This window comes from Accipiter gentilis, chromosome 13 (genome assembly GCF_929443795.1).
Source record: "Accipiter gentilis chromosome 13, bAccGen1.1, whole genome shotgun sequence".
Taxonomy (NCBI): Eukaryota; Metazoa; Chordata; class Aves; order Accipitriformes; family Accipitridae; genus Astur; species Astur gentilis.
Genome location: NC_064892.1, coordinates 29,250,921 through 29,268,137, shown reverse-complemented (window position 1 = coordinate 29,268,137; position 17,217 = coordinate 29,250,921). Strand labels below are relative to the sequence as shown.

Here is a 17,217-nt window from a genome sequence, read left to right as displayed (position 1 = left end):
CGAGCGAGAGCGCGCGCGCGCGCGCGCGGGACGGTTGGCGGCGCGCCCCTGCGCGGGGAGGCCGCGGCGCGCGCTCGCTTGCTCGCCTGAGGCGGCGGCGGTGGGGGGGGGGGGGGGGAAGGGGGCCGGGGCTGAGGGCCAAGGGCCGGCGCCGCTGCGGGACGTGGCGGCCGGGGAAAGAGGGGGGGGGGGAGAAAGAGAGGACGGCGACACACACGACAGGGTCGCAGACCGTCGGTCCCGACACGACACGTTGTCGCCCCGGGGGGTGGGGTGGTGTTCGTGCCTCCGCGTGGCCGGTGAAACCCTTCCTCGGCTGCTCCCCCCCACCCCCCCCCCCAATAAAACTCGTACCGGGGTTGTGTTCCACACACACCCCTCCCGCCACAGCGCTGTGTGACTTCTGTCCCGACGGTGCCGCGAAAAAAAAAAAAAAAAAAAAAAAAAAAATGTTAATTCGCCGACTACAGCTGGCAACCTTTTCGCTGTAGTCACGCACAAGGGTGGAGGAGAAGCCTGCGGAGTGAGTCATGGATTTAAGAGGCCCTCTGGTTGTTTATGGTAAAAACGAGGGGGGGGGCTCGTTCAGCGTGTGGGAAATAAGTGGAATAAGAAGAGCTTAAATCCATAATAAAAGGGTAAGACAGAGGTACCCGTACGTACCAGGCACCCCCGGCCCCAGCTTGCTTAAAAAGGAGGAGGAGGGGGGGGGGGGGGAGTTAATGTTGCTTTTTCCTGAAGGAGGAGTTGTGGTCAGACTGTCATAGCTAACTGCAGTAGTTATGCATTTGTCAGCATTTCCATTATAAGTGTAGTTTTTATGTAGTTTACAACTTGGTTATAAAAATATGCACTGGGTTGAAATTTGGTCGACGGCCTCTTCTACAGAAACATCTTCTAAGCAAATTTTGAAATGTTTCTGCTTAGATGCTAAGTGGAAATCCGTGGAAAATACTGGCTTTTTATGTTTCTCTGAACTTTAAAACTTAGCTGCTTACGCACATGGGCACATTTACAGCTGTTAAATCCAAAAAAATCCCCCCCCCCCCCGCCCCTCCAATTTAACAAAATTGGGGAAGAGTTTAAAGGCTTTGTCTCTGCAGGCTTTGTTCTTTACACGTTAATTAGTGCAGCAGGGACTCTCTGAAGACTCTCGCAAGGTCCCTGCCACCTCGCGTTAGGGCACCCACCCACAGAAGTGACGTGGGGCACCCGTGTCTGACCCTCGAGTGCCAGGACAGTTTGAATGCTTCAGCCCTGCGGACAAGAAGCTGGTATATGTTAACTTTGCTCTGTGAGATTTCTTTAATTATTTTTTTTTTCACTGTGTCTCTTCAATTGCTGCTTCTGAGATGGGGAACAACCACAGTGTTTAAGATAGGTTTCGTTTGTATACCTCTGTATATTCACGTATCTGGGTCCTGCGAAACGTGCCTGCCACCCAGTGGATGTAGCTGATCTCTATATGCTCTATATTCTATACATTTACTACCTCTCTGCCCAGCCTGACCCTGTCGGTAAGTTTGCAAAGCAAACTGCTCGGAGCTGTAAAAATGCCAGGCTCATCTGGCCGCCCTGGGCCTGTGTGCAGTGATGGTGTCTGTCGTGACGTGATCCGCCACCGTCCTTCCCGGTCAGCTCGGGTGATGAACCAGAGGTGCGTCTGCCAAGGTGTAGCAGGTCCTCGGCTGGGCAGCCGTGAGAAGAGGTAATGTGAACGAGGCAGGTGATTATATACAGAGGGAGAGGCAGTTTCATGCCTGAGATGGCTGGAGAATTGGATTTTGCAGCCCCTGCCTTGGCCATAGGATTTCCACGTAAAACATAAAGGTTTTCACACATGAGCTGTTGAGTTTGCTGGGTGCTTGGCCTGAGTCTCTGGGATCTGCCCTGTAGTTATCCTGAACTTGTCCATCTGGAACAAAAGCCAAGGGCTGTTTGCTGTTGATGTACAGAAGATGTTTTGTGGGTCTAAGCATGCTAGAAATACAAGTCTTGAGTGTCAGAGTTGCTCGATCAGTGTCCGTAGCTTTTTGCTTTAGTCTTTTCATATCTTAGTTTCCCATCCTTAAGAAAACGTGGATAACGGTATCCTTTACCTTATGGATTGCTGTAGTGATGAGAATCATAAAAGAACCTGGGAGAAAAGAAATAATTCCCTCTGTGATTGAACGTGTGTAGTGATGCTCTAGAGAACAAGGGCAAAAAGAGGAATTTGTGTGTTAATTATAGTAAAGCTTCTATGGGGAAAAAAATGTGACCAGGTCAGTTGCAATTAGAGACTGACCTCCATGCATATAAGCACTAGGAGATGGTTTTAATTACCGTAGGCCACTTAGTTCTAATAATTCCTAAATTCTGCCGTGTTAATCACATTTTTACTACTGCTTTTTGTGTGTAATTTCCTAAGTTTTCTTCCCCTTAGGAAAAGAGCAAAGCAGATAGGCAGCCTAGGGTAGCGTACTCGTGTCACCATCCTTCATCAGCTAGATTCCTAATGTAATGCCTGGGACTCTGCTGTCTGAGCTCACTGTTGAGGATAACCAGCAGTGGGAGGTCGTGGTTGTGGTCTGTGTCACTGTGAAGACCGGTAGGATGGGGCAGGGAAAGGGCAAGGAGGAGCAGGACTCCTGCTGCTGTCCCAAGTACCTGGTGCTGTCGTGGCCTCCACCAGCCCTTACGTGGAGAGCGCACGGTTACTTAAGCTGCAGCCCTGTCCTGCACGGGTGCTGGGGGAGAAGTTGCTTATTGCCTTGGGGTTGGCCTGTGTCATCTGATCAGCATGAGGAGTTGAGAAGAATGTGGACGTGGCCTAGCAAATACCTACTTGAAAATGCACAAAGTGCAATTCATCTTTGGACGTTTGACCAAATGCAGGTGGATTTTTCATGGTGGTAGCAAAAGGAGCACCTCCAGTATAGCGTCTCATGGCAGATTTCAGATCTGTTACCAAGAGCTGGAAGGGCACTATAGCCTTCCAAGTTTGCCAGAGATTTCTGTTAACACTGAAAGACAGCATTTTCCCTGATCTTGTTCTGAAAAGAGTTGAAGTATTTTGGCTGAGTTCTTCTAATTGCAGTCTGCCTCTTTCTGCACCCACTGCTCAGAGGTAACCTCTACAACACATGGAACAAAATTTAGCCTGAGGCAGACATTGAACTTGGAAAATTTCAACCCAAACAGTCAAAGTCTGGCCAAGTTACAAGCAGCTGGAAGCAGCATCTTGCATTGGAAGTGTTCAGCAACCGCCTAACAGGCGGTGCTACGAGCTTCATCAATACTGTGTATACGTTTATGTACATGGAAATACACTGCTGAATTATAATATTAATTAATAGGTTACCCGGTTAACTAACTGGCAGCTACTTGATTCTAATTTTTTTTTTTAATAGAGAATCGAACCTAAAACTCTTTGGTTAATCGTGAATGCTTTTCCTTACTCACATTATTCATTGTTGTTTTCCTGGCTGAAAAATTGAAAACTTTAAAGTGGAGCCTCTGAAATAAATGACAAGCGGGGGCCTACTTGTTCTGAATCTTTCAGAATGACTTAACAATTGTTGAAGACCAATTTACAGAGAATTGTAGAACTAGAGCAAATTGCTTCCCAGTGTTTTGAATTGTAAAAAACCACATCTCCCAAATTCCTCAGCTATTCATCAACTGTTCTATTGTAGGAGACTCACCCTATATTGTGTCCCTGATATATCTATTAACTCTGCAGTGAAGTGTGAGTTTAAAACAATTGTGCCATGGAGTCACTGTGGAATAAATACCACAAACATTGGCAAAGTTGCTTCATAAATCTTTCTTCCTTTAGAGAGGAACTTAGGCGTGCCTTTCTTCTATGGGAGTGCAGCTGTTTCTTGTGGGGTCCCCTGGGGGCTGGATCTTGGTGTAAGGCTGTTTAATATCATTATATTCATAGTTTTTGTGGTGGTATCTCGTTGTTACCAATAGATAACATGCAGGTTTGTGCCCGTGTGGAACAAGTTACTAGTACGGTGTACTCCAAATCGTTTTTTTAAATGGTCAGTGTCCGGCAGAAGGCATTTTTCATGCAGCCACATACAAAGGAACCAGCAATGCAGTTACGCCAGCAGGATAGGAGATTCTTCGAATTGGTGATTTGAAAGAAGGCTTAAGAATTTGTGGGGAGAATCATCTCAACAGGGGTTTTCATTGTAATGCAACGACTGAAGCGCGGTCTTTGGCTGTATAGCAATATAAATATTGCACAGAAATAGGAACGTACGTGGCATTAGTAAGATCACGGGAATTCTGTGTCTGGTTTTGCTGCTCACACGTGAGGAAGGATGTGAAATATTAGTAAGAGCACAGTGGCAAAAATGATCCAGGGTTTGGAAACCAGGCTTCATAATGCAGGGTGCACAGAGTTTATTCGGCTCTGAAGAGACTGAGGGAAAATGATGCCCGTATATACTGTACATATGTGTAAGGAAAATACATGGTATTTACTTGGCCCTACTGAGACATCCAGTGTCCAGGATGTGAAGTTAGGTATGGTGTACCTTTAAATAGTAAGCAGCAACAAGGGCAATAACACACTGTAAGGGATTTGCTGTTGCTGGGAGTGTTCAAAGTGAGGTGGGGTTTCCTTCTCAAAGATGTGCTTTGGCTTGGTTCCAGCGCATGTAGAAGGGGGAAGGACTGTGCTTCTGTTCACCTGCGTTCTTCCCTAGATTGAGAAAACAAGATTATTTGTAGCGCTTTCTGTGTATTGTAGCACATGTTGCTACCTTGGACAAGATTATAATACAATGTCATGCTTCAGAACTTGGCTGGTTTTCTCTTGGGTCAGGAGCACCATTTTTTCTTGGTACCTAATTTGACTTCTGGGATTATGACTAATTATTGTGTACTTTCCTCCAGAGCATCAACATCTGGTGGCAACTGGAGACAGGATATCGGATACTCACCTTCTTCACTTGCTGCTCTCTATCAGTACAGAGTCCCCTCATATCCCCAGGTTGGTGTACTGTCTTGCTTTGCTCAGGATACTGACAGCTATATTCAGGGATGAGGAAACTTCCCCTGCCATTAGATAGGAAAGGATGTTGCTTGCCGTTCAGAAGTCAGCCGCTGAGGGCTTGCAGTACCTGCAAGCCTGTTCTCCCCTTAACCACCTCTCTGTCCTTTGGGCATGTCTCTCCTGCCACCAGATCTCCTGCTGCGAGGAGACACCAGAGACAGGGACGTGGGCACGCGTGCGTATGGCTTGGCAGCGTAGCACCCCTGGCAGTCACTAAAACAACAGAAGTTATGGCAGTGAAATGATTTTGTAACCTGAAACACATGACTGACTGCTCGAATCAAGTTGAAGTATTACCTGACTGACTGCTTGAATCAAGTTGAAGCATTACCTGCAGTGCACCTTTTCAGGCAGCTTTACAGTAAAGCTGAAGGGTTAATTTGGCCTGGGAATGGCACTTGAGCCTAGATAGTTATGAGAACATGTTTTATAATTCCATAGTTCATTCTTTTTTTAAACGGTGTGCAAAAGAATACCAGGGTCTGATGTTCAAGATTTCACACAGTGGTTTTGATTTGGGCTTTTCCACTCCCACTTTAAAATATTGTATGAGTGTTTTAAGGTAACAAATTGCATTTTCTATACATGATGACATTGCTGGACATTTTCCTGTTGAGAAGAACTGAAACTTGAGGAGCCTAAGTTCTTGTAAATCTGTATCTCTAGACTTCTCAAAAATATGCGTATGAGTATTTCCGCTTACTTGGAAATACTTAAGCACTAAAGTACTCCTCTCAAACGTGATTTCTAAAAACACTTTCCTCAGCTGCCTCATTGAGATATGCATGTTTGAGAAAATAATGACAGTACAGCCTTCTGGGGTTTGGCCCATATGCCTATTGCTATGTTCATTGGAGTTAATGATAATGCACTATTGATTTCTAGGAGGTACCTGATCCAACTAACTAACAAAGTACTAATCGCATTGGATGTTTTCAGTTTTTAAGAGCTTTAGTTAGGTTACTGAATAATTTCTTCTCAGAAAATGGCAAAATCAAAGAATCAACAGTAAATTTTGAATCCTATTTTAATGTTCCAGTAGTTAGATGAAACTTGGGTTGATATGGGGGTGCTAATGAGTATCGCCACATGATGTTTGCTTTGAAAGTGCAGTCAGGGGTTGTAGTTTGCCACCTTGTGACATCCTACTGTGTTCGTCATATTTAGTCAGTTTTAACTCCCTTGCTGGCTGTGAAGTGAAACTGTTTTAGTCTGAGATTAAAATTTTATTAAGTGACCTATGTCCATCTCAGGGGCATATCAAATTTGAACATAATACTATTAAATAGCTGAGCTATAAAACTGACTGACTGTATGCCTAACAGCACATATTGTGTGTTTGTAGGATAATTATGCACCCAGACAACCAAATTAACGAAGGCTAGAAATAGTAGTAGGACTGTGTTATCTGCCAGGTTTGGTTTACCCCTTCACCAGTGGCAAACATAACTATAATCAGGATAGTCAAGAGTTAGGTGTTTTTATCGAATGTATTATTCTGTACCTGCTGTATGTGTGCAAACTTCCCATGTAGTCCCTAATCCAGCACATCTGTGGCCAGTGAAAAGGTAATTTTGCCTGCTCCCCAGAATTAGTTTAATTTCCTTCTTTTATTTATGTGTGTATACAGAAATATCTTTTTTCTTGTTAAAACCTGCTATTTCAGATTCATCCGCGTGCTCTAGGCAGTGTGATGTTCTGGTCTGTTTTCCTCCATTAATGTAATAGTGACGTTAAGCAGTTACAGTGTCTGAAGTACCTGGTGATACAGGCATCAGCGAAATTTAATGAGGTGTTTCAGCTTGCTTGACCTTGTTCTGTGACTCGTTTATGTGTCATGTATTCAGGTAGGAAACCGAGCACGCTCTAAGTCCTGGCAGAAGGTTGCTCACACAGGATCTGCTGCTGCAGCTTCTGTTTCAACATCTGCTGCTGCTTGGAGGGACACTGCCGCTGTGTCATTTCCAGCAGCTCAGCTTGTGCGTTAAGTGTGTATCGGATGCTTTTGGGGTCTGCTTAGGCTCTTCAGGGGGGGACACGAGCTGGTGGTTGAGAAGTGGAACTGCTGGTGAGAAAGCTGTAGGATTCTGCAACTTGCTGCAGACCTTCAGAGACCTTTTTTGGGCAAGGGGGGATTGAACAGCATCCTGGCATCTGTTCTCTGCTTTCTAATTTTGTTAAGTGGGGAAGTTCAGTGAGAAATTGCAGGGTCTCATATTGATCAAGGTCTGACATTGATCAAGAGAATTACAGGAGATGCATTTGTTTTGAGGGAAACTGGAAGAGTGCACTTTGTCACCCGTTTAAACTATTGAAGAGGTGAGGAGGTTATGCTGCCCTGAGGCATAGGATTTGCTATTTTCTTTAAGATAACTGACAGGGGAAGTGGTATTGTGGGTAAAAGGACAGCAAGACTAGTCAGAAAAAAGTATGGCGACAGTACTTAGTGTTCATATACTGCTGTAGGTACACTGACTGATCAACATGTCATGATAATAATGTGCTACCTAAGGAACAATAAATCTCTAGGAAAAGAGCATAGTCCAATGCAGTTTCTGAAACTTCATTATTTTGGGGGAGATCAACTGATCTATTAAACATAAAAAATGTGCAGACTGAGTAACTAAGTACAGATGACTGATTTAATTCATGCATTAAAATATGTTTCCCCTCGAGCCTAAGGAAGACTGTTCCTTGTCTTCATGCAGCCATTTGTGCTGAGTGAAATGACAGTGACAGACAGAGAGCTCCAACTTCTTGGCCTGGACCCTGGGCCTCCTCCCTCCCTTTGTGGTTCCTGGGTTGCAGATGAATGCAACAGAAATGAAGCTGCTACCAAGCTCCAGAAGAAAGTCCAGTGCTTGAATATTTCTAGCAGTAATTTCTCCAAACACCTTCAGGCAGTTCTTGCACAGTGCTTTTTCTTGCTCTCTCTGCATGTCCCCCCTTGCATGTGCCAGACAGCACCATCTAATGAAATGGCTGACATTTAATTGATATGGATCCCAACTGCAGACAGTCATCTTCTAAATAAAATGTTGGGTCCGAGGGACAGCTGTGCAGGTTAAAGGCATCGGCTTTTTCACACCATCACTGGAAGTGGAGGTTTGCACGGGCATCCCAAGGAGGAACAGGGCTGTGGCATGTGTAAGAAGTACAGGCTGCTTGGTCTCCATGCCCGTGGCTGTGATGGCTACCTCTCTTCTCCATCAGTCACCCCACCACCCCAGCAGCTTGTCACTTACCTTCTGCCAGCATTTACTGTCCCCCTGACCTGCCAGCTGAGCACAGGAACACTTCTGTTTCTGCCAAAATGATTTTGCCTAACTTATGCGGTTTAAACAGTAGATTTATTTCAGTCCAAATGGACTGGGGAGCTTAGGTGGCAAAGGTGAGGCAGGTTCTGGTAACTGTACTGAGAAGCTGCTGAGGCGTGGGTTGAGGAAATTAGTGGCGTGTTAATGGAGATAATGGAAACGAGATGTGTCTGCAGTCTATTGAACTGTAAACCTTTCTCCAGCCTTGTGCTGGCAGACTTGTGCCAGCGTTTTACTTTTATGTTTCCTCCTGGGAGACGGGAATTATACCTACATGTAATTGTGAGCAGAGAATAGGTCCCCCAGAACCTGCTTATCTCCACTGAAGTAGCAGTGCTGAGCTTTTTTCTTGCGTGTTTGAGTATCTTTGTGGTCTGTGCAGCTCTCTTCCACTGGCTGCCTTTTCAAGTGAAACCTTCATCTTGAGCCATCCAAAACAAACCTTTGGGGTTTTTTTTTTAGGTTTTCCTAGTTGAACAAATTTTATGGGTTAACAGATTTAGTCTTTAGGGTTTGTAAAAATTTTACTAAGGCTGTTTCAAATTAAGTTTTCAAATGTTAACATGGTCTAGTAAAACTTTTCAACCATTACAGGTGTAATATTTTAATGAACGAATGAACTGGTTTCTGATCATAAATGTACTGCAGCCAAGATGGTGAGAGCCAGAAATATACTTTTATATTCTTGGCAAATGACTGTTTGTGAAAATTTTCCAGGGCACATCTATTGACGTTAGATAGTTTTCATGTCCTTGTGATCAAATTTACTGGTATACTTTTATCATTATTGTACTCTTTCGGGAGGCAAGAGGGTGATTGTGTCATTATGAACCTCATCCGAGGTGAATTACTGCAAATACATTGAAGTCTGATCTAGCTACTTGCTTTTTGCCTCTGGACGTCGTTTCTGGAGCGGTCTGAAACAGAGGTCAGACAGCTGAATGGTCACAGCACATTTTCAGGATGGTTTTTGCTTAAGAGATCTCTTGTGTGTTTTCTGTGAGAAAACCAATATGTTAACTTCTGTAGATGATGTGTTTTGTCCCTCTGAAATAAAAACTGCATCAGAAATGGGGTTTTGTAGTCTCTGTTTTATCATTACTGTGTGACTAGCAGCAACTCATTTCATGTTTTCCTGAAGAAAAAAAGGTAGTTATAGAGAGAATTGCCTTTATTGTGGAGAATTAGTGCTAAATACTGTGTACCTCTTCACATACTTTAAGACTGGGACTAGGTTTCCAGTCTTATGTATTTGCCTCAATACCTGTTGAGAATATTACTTATTTTTCTCAATTCTCTAATCCTCTAGGGCTCATGCATTCTCCCTTTTCTTGTTTCAGATTGATGTCAAGACAGGTAGCGACATTAAATATAGTTAGACATTGCATAGTTCATTGGAACTTCTGGTTTATGACATGTGGTGGACAACCATATCAACCCACTGCCTTTTTTTTTCTTTTTTTCTTTTTTTCTTTTTTTTTTTTTGAGGTAGAGAAGGCTCTGTTACATACATGTTTAGATTTAAGCTTCCATTCTGTATATTTTATTGTCAGTCTTCTTATAGGTGTTTCAATAGGCACAGTATTTGTGCAGGTGTGGTTTAAGGGAGAAAATGCATAATTGTGGTTCTTTTGTATAGCACTGCGTTCATGTTTGCAGAATGCCTTTTAGCAGAGGAAGCTATTCTAAATGGGAAGTACTAGGAAAACCACTAGATTTGGATACTGTGTTAAAGAAATTGGAGGACTGATGTGAGAAAGTGGCTTTATGAACACTGTCACTTTTTTGTATGTGTGCTCCCTCTTTCTTATCCAGTCAGGTTTCTAAATCATGTCTTTCAATTTGTTAGCAAACTGAAGACAAGTAGAAATAAAAATCATAACGGTGGTTTTTCACCATTCCAGGGAAAATCCTTTCTTGGGATTACTTGTTTTATCTGCCAGAAAAATATATTACTTACCAGTTCCAGATAAGCAGGGGAGGAGATGACAATTGTACGTGGATTCTGACTGGAACATGGTCACAGCTTGGGTGGCTTAAAACCAGCTGTCTCCATGCTTTTGCTCTGTGGAGCCACCACAATCAAATTGTTCCATCTTTATTCCAAAATGTGTCTTGAATGTTCATTCATATGCCTGAAAAAGTGGGAATGGAGCTGGGAATGAAAGAAAATAAAGTAAAACAAATTAGAGAGGGAAGGAAATAGAAGAAGGTAGATCCAAAGTAGTTTTCTTCTAACTGTAAGGATATGAGCCAGGGAAATGAGATGCAGAAGAAATAGTCCTGCTGATAAAATTGCAATAATTTAAACTACTATAGAATAACTGGGAGCTAGATCAGTGCTTACAGAATGTTGAGTTGAATTCATTACCCATAGTGGGAAATTTAAATTCCTCTCACCCAGCTTAGTGTGTGGACATTTGTTTACTGAAAGATTTTTTTGTGTCCTTCTTAAGAACAAAGTGTTAGATTTTACTAACTGTGAGAAAAATGGACTCAAATCTGAACACTGCTGCCAAATAATGTCGAGAGCAATCCTCTGTAGTTACAGCTTAGATTTCTTTCCCCTCCTCTCCCAAACATTGTGATAGTGTGACATAGTTTTAAGGATATTAAGAGCATGAAGCGTGGACAGGCAGTTTTTTCACCTAAATAATGATCAGATTTTCTAAGTGAGTGGTAGCCATCAGTGAAGCACCAGAGCTTTCCCAGTTGGGTATGATCAAGAGCTCAAGCTCAAGATCTCCCAGTTCCTTTTAGACAGTCTGGGCTTACTTTTGCTGTGCTTTACAAACAGGGAGGAAGGTACAGAAAGCCCTGAGCAACTCTGTGGGGAGTCAAGTGCTGCTGTTAGCTTGGGATTGGTGCCAGTGATCAGACCCAAGTGGAAAGCAATGGGGAAACTGAGGCATCAAGGCCCAATCAGGGATGTGGGGGAAAAGAGTATATGAATGAGTAGCCTGCCACCAGCTCCATTTTATCTCACTAGCGATGTTTAGGTTTTTTTCCCTGAGGATTTCAAGTCTTTATACTTTTGGTGTTTAATAAAAATGAAAATAAATGGATGATGAGACATCTTTTCAGGGCTTGTACAAACACAGCTAGCAGAAGCATATTTCTCCTCTGCTCAGAGTCAGAGAGATGGTGCGATGAACAAGCGTTCAAGGTCAGGTTGGATGGGGCTTTGAGCAACCTGATCTAGTGCAGGATGTCCTTGCCCATGGCAAGGGGGTGGACTAGACGATCCTTGAAGGTCCCTTTCAACCCAGACCATTCCATGATTCTGTGACGTTGGATCTCAGAGAGGAGCTTCATAACAAAACCGAACCTGACTGCGCCAAAATGTGTAGGGGGTAGAATACAGAAGTGAAAAGTGTCCAATTGCGGTGTTTCAGATTAACTGAGAGATGTCAGTCTGAGCTTCTCATAATTCCTTTGCAATGTTTTTCTGAATATGTCTTCCCAGCACACCGGAAGCTGTGTAGTGTATGTGTAGCTATATAGTGTGTGTATGTATATATACACCATATATATATATATACACACGCTCTATGTAAATAGCATGATCTGGGGAAAAGTCTTGATACTTGGGAGTCAAAATGTTAACAAATTTATAATGGTGTATTTACATCTACCTTAAGTATGTTCTGCTTATTTCTCTGTTTGCTTTGTAATAGCATATTTAAATTATCTTGAGGGTATTGTTCTTCAGTTATGTTCTTGTTTTGGCTTTATTCTTTCAAGTGTCTCTTGGACTGACATTTGACAATATTTGCATAAAATTGAATCTTTGCGGGTCCAAGTCAGGAGAGAGGGGGAAGGATTTCATGGTGTATTTTGACCTTTCCCATAAAATGTATAGGAATTTAGTAACTTGACTTCGGGAATGTTTTGAATACAGCATCAAATGAAGTCATGAGTGGGACCGTCTTATCCTCTCCCCTCCCAGTCAATGGATTAAACCTCACCTAACTCAAGTCTTCTCATCCAGAAATACTGGCATCCAGATCCCATTAGGAGAACTGACTTGGCAGCATTTTTTTTACCATTTTGGATATAGGGGTAAGGGGAATGACCTCATGTTAGTAAATGTCATTCTCTTTTGCTAAGACTTGTGTGGTTATGCCAGTAACGATATTCTGCAAGGTGGATGGCTGATGGGAAAAGGGGTGAGAGCCTGGTTATAACTTTCTTTAGTTAAGTATAACTAGGAGGGAGAGGGCCATATATTTACGTGTTATATTACACACACACACGCACCACCAACACCCCCCCCCCCAATTTTGAGGAATACAGAAGTGTGGAAGAAGACAATGCTTAAGCCAACACAACTACTCAATGTTTATATGCTGTTTTCCCCATTCTTCTGTTTTGTTTTGTCTATGTAGATTAAAAGGTCTTTGCTGTATTAACTTTGGCCTGCAGATCGTCAGCCTGTTCTTTTCTGCCTATAAACATGAATTGTTCCCTCGACATTATAAGTAAAGAGCCAGGTTTCCTGTGGATTTGTATCCAAAGTGTGTTGCGCCCTCCTCTCTGTTTTCCTCCCTGTACAGTATCCAGCTGCCATTTCACCTCAAAAATGTAAATGTGCATCTCCTGATGATGCAGGTGGTGTCTCCTGTTTGCTGTCTGGTGGTGTTAGTTGCTGTTTAATGGTACAAGAGACTTTTCCAATGTGCTGTGTAGTTTTGTTGCATAATTCCTGTACCTCCAGATCTGACTTCTGCTGGAATGGTGCACAAATGATACACTTGCGTAGTTTTGAAAATGTTCACTGGATAATGTAATTTTCTTGAATAGAATGAAGGTAAATCAGTATATTTTTAGAAAGTAAGTAGAAATAATGTACCTAACCCTGTTAAAATCACCTGGGACCACAACCTGCAGATAGGTTATTTGGGATCTTCTGGGGAAGCAACAGCCTGCAGCATGCAGTTAAGGATTAGCAATAAAAGAATTAAAGGGTGCTTGTTTAGGGTAGGGGGAGTTCATTTTCTCATAGAACAGAGAGTAGCAGGGAGTAAGCTGCTCCTAGCTTGTGCAAAGCATCGAGGGTTCATATCCTAAAACCAACAGGCCTGAGGGTGTGGGCAATTAATGAAGGAAAAAAAAAAGTAGTTTTCTTTACTCTTTCTTCTTCCTGAGTGAGATCATTGACCACTGTCTTCAGAAAAGCTGTTTTAATTATTCTTATTCTGGATATTAAAATGAAATTAGTTTGATGTTACTCTTCAGTAGTGGTTGAAATAAAGGAAGTTTTCTGTGACCACAGTCACAAGTAGTATATTTTTGCTTGATATGCAAAGCTGGAAAACATTTCTAATGTGTCTTGCTAAAAAGGGGGATTATTAAAAATAAAAGTTCAAGAAATAAAATTGGTTACAGAGAAGCAGTGGATGAAACACTCTGAATTTAGGCTACCATCCTAGAATGTGAGCACTCTACTCCAAATTTAGGTCTCTGTCCCTTGAAGATAGGAGTTGAAATCATTCCACTCTGGCTAGTGGGATGTTTTCCAGAGCACAGATATCTTTAAAGCTGATGGACCCTCAGTAAATGCAGGACAAAATGTGTTATAAGGTTAAACATATATACTGACATGCTAAATTGACAATATTAGACTAAAATAATAAACATAAATGTATATGTAGTACTTTGAATGGAGCACTGAGAATACTAAGTCTTTATGACAGGTTACTTGAGGACAATATTGACCTCCCTCCATTAAATGAATGACCTCTGTTAGTGGAAAGCAGGAGAAAAATCACATCTGTGAAACTGTGCCTGCCATAATATCCTCTTGTTCTCTTAGCCTCTGGTTCCCGATTTTGTTTTCAGAGCTGCCTAAACCACAGAGTCAAGAAGGATGATTCCTGGGAGGCTTTTGGAAAACATGTCGTAGTAGCAGCAATTCTCTCTGGAACCAAGCCTCTATGCGTGTGTGCAATGGTATCTTCTAGGATACTCCGACTGCCATACCTCGTTTTTATGGGCAAGTGACAATGGTAGAGGTAATGGTTTGGTTTTTTGGAGTGATCCACAGGATTGTAATCGTACAGGATTTGCTGGTAGGACTGCTCACCTGGCCAAAGATGAGCATAAAGAAGCAAGGCTGCTGTTTGGGCAACCTGAAATGTAGCTGAGAGATCAAAATGTTGGCGTTCCAGCAGCCAGTTCACCTTCCCTGCAGCGCCAAGCTCCCTTACACACCCTCCTTTCTGTGTCCTGCAGTCTTTATTTTTTTTCTCTCTTCATGATTTATGTATTTACCAGTTGATTAATGTAGTATGTATTTGGATAAGTAAGCCTGCTACTAAAAGTATTGATTGTTTCCTGAACAAGCAAGTAATCGGGTCGTGTTTCCAGCTAACTGTTCTTTAATAGCCAGTTCTCTATCTGAATGAGTTGTGATGGAAAATGGATTCATTCACATGAGCTTACTTTTTTGCACAACTCTTTTTTTTTTTCTTTTTTTTTTCCCCTCCTGCCTCTCCAAGTTAGCACTTTCATCTTTTTCCATTAATTAGAGCAGCTGGAAGAGCAGTAATAAACACACTTTCCTTTCCTTTGTGTTCACATCCTGAGCAGTGCAGAAATACCCTGTTGCATTCTCATAAGCTTGTAAAATATTTGTGGAAATCTAGCTCAACGTTTTTCTAAAAATGATGTTTACGTGGATTTCCTTCGGTTCCATAAATTCTGCCTGCATCCATACAGGGAGTCGGCAGAAGTGTGCAAGGTAGCCAGTATGGCCTGCGTAGGGTGGCAGGATTGAAAGGACACCAAAACTGGAATAGAAGCAAAGAGTTTTTCATCTGACTGGAGCAGTGGAAAACCTTGCAGCAACCACTCCGATGTGCATATGCTAGATGCCCTTTGTTACCCTCTGAAACACAAACGTGAATAAATAATTCCCTGGTACTTCTTCAAGATATCAACAATAATTTCCTGCAGCACGGCTGATTTTCTGGGACTGCGCAGTTTCTGCAACCTAAGTCTCTAGCCTTTAAAAGAAAATTAATTAAAAAAAAAGCAGCTGCAGAAGTACAGCTTTGGGTCCAGAGCTGTCTCGCTAAGGGCGGTGCCTAGCTGTTCTCCCTCAGGAGAGGGTTTGATGGGGAACATTATGATCCCTCCCCCTATCCTCCTGCTCTGTGCAAAGGCCAAACAATAATAGTAATACTAACATTGCTGTGCTGTAACTTCTGTGCATATCTGTGTGCTTGTCTCTGGCTGTACCAAATACTTTGTCTGTGATTAATAGCATTCCTTGCATAGAAACTTCTACAAATCTCAGCTTCATTCTTGATTTGATTTTTATACTGATAAATATAGACATTAAAAAATCCAGTGTTGAATGCTGGGTATTTTTTTTTCTTCTTCCCAGTATGCACTTATTATTCATGAATGTGTTGCAACATCCAAAAATGTAATAAGTGACTCACAGAATGAGAAGAGGAAAAATATAGTTATAGCATTTTAATGAGGATTCCTTAGCGAACTACAGAGTGTCCCACTTAAGAAACCACTGTTTGACTATCTAAAACCCACCCAGGCCTTGCTTTTATGTTCCTTTGTGTATTTGCAACATAGTTTCCCTTGGTATATATTTCTATTAATTCATTTGCCTGATTTTTTTCTTTTTCTGTCTTGTATTGGGGATTACAACATTCCGACATCAAAAACAAAACCCACAGAACAACATGGTTACAAATAGTTCTGGATTTTATGTTTGTTTTCGTGTGCATGTAAGAAAGGAAAAGGGCAAAGGCTAAGTTTACCGCTACTGGCATAGTAACTTCTCTAATAGTTTCAGATTGAACTTGTGTTCTTAAAAATTATCCTTGCAAGGACTCCAGAGCAAATATAACCAACCTGTTAAAGCAGCACAGCTCTGAAGGAGTATAATCGTGGGGATCCGAAGCTTACCTTGTGGAATGATGTCCAGTGCTGATCTACTTAAAGAATCAATACAGACTTTTTTTCTGGAAAGACTATTTCTTATTCTTGGAAAATCTAACCTTTTCTTTCATACACATGTTTTTGAATTTTAGCAGTATTTATCAATTTCACTTCATGCCTAGTATTCCCTCACCTTTGTGTCTTTCTTGCACAGTAGGAGGAAACCGCTATTTGCTTAAAAGCTTTGTTTTGAGTACAAATCCATAGATAGGTGACCTAATACTTGACTTTCAACCCAGCTGTACATCCAGGTGATCATTTCCTTTGGAAAGCTAAGGATCTAGCATAATCTTACTGCAGTCAGGATTGTATAGCCTTGTACGATACTAAAGTATATTTTCAAAGAATTTTCAGGGCTGGTACACATACTGTGTGAGAATTTGGGATAAAAACGTTGTATTGCTATGCCCTTGCTAGTTCTCTTGGGATATCCAGTAATTATTACGATACAAAAATGAGGTCATTTTGGCTTGCTTTGTTGCAAATATGTTGTAGTGAGGTGTTCTGTACATAAAATAACATTACCTTTACAGTGCATAGCTATCATTGGGCATTAATTAGAACCACACAATCTTCTGCCTTGTTTCAGAAGCTGTTTCTGTCTTTTCAAGAAGTAAGCTCTTCTAGATGAAAAAAAAAATTCAGATAGAGTTACCCATTTGTTGGTATGAAATACATTTCTCTGCCCGTTTACTTCCCATTAGCTGCCTTATTTGTTGTATGGCCCATGCTGGAACAGAGTCTAGAGATGGTATTTAAAGATGTAAGGGATGTTGGTCTTTTTGGATCAGTTTAGTGACTCTGAATGAAGAACTGGGAAGTAGCAAATTAAAAGTGAGTTGGGTTTCATGATGCAGGAGCCTTAATTGTCTGTCTGAATGT

At 42.0% G+C, this 17,217-nt stretch overlaps 1 protein-coding gene across 2 annotated transcripts in view; it reads left to right on the top strand.

Moving 5' to 3' along the window:
- ELF1 (E74 like ETS transcription factor 1) overlaps window positions 1–17,217 on the top strand; it is a 93,374-nt gene that overhangs the window by 591 nt on the left and 75,566 nt on the right. Inside the window, exon 2 of one of the 2 annotated variants that reach the window (XM_049815853.1) lies at window positions 4,894–4,990. The exons of the other annotated variant lie outside the window; for it this stretch is intronic. The gene's annotated coding sequence lies outside the window, so the exon portion shown is untranslated. The remainder of the gene's footprint in view (window positions 1–4,893; window positions 4,991–17,217) is intronic. 2 annotated transcript variants of the gene reach the window in all.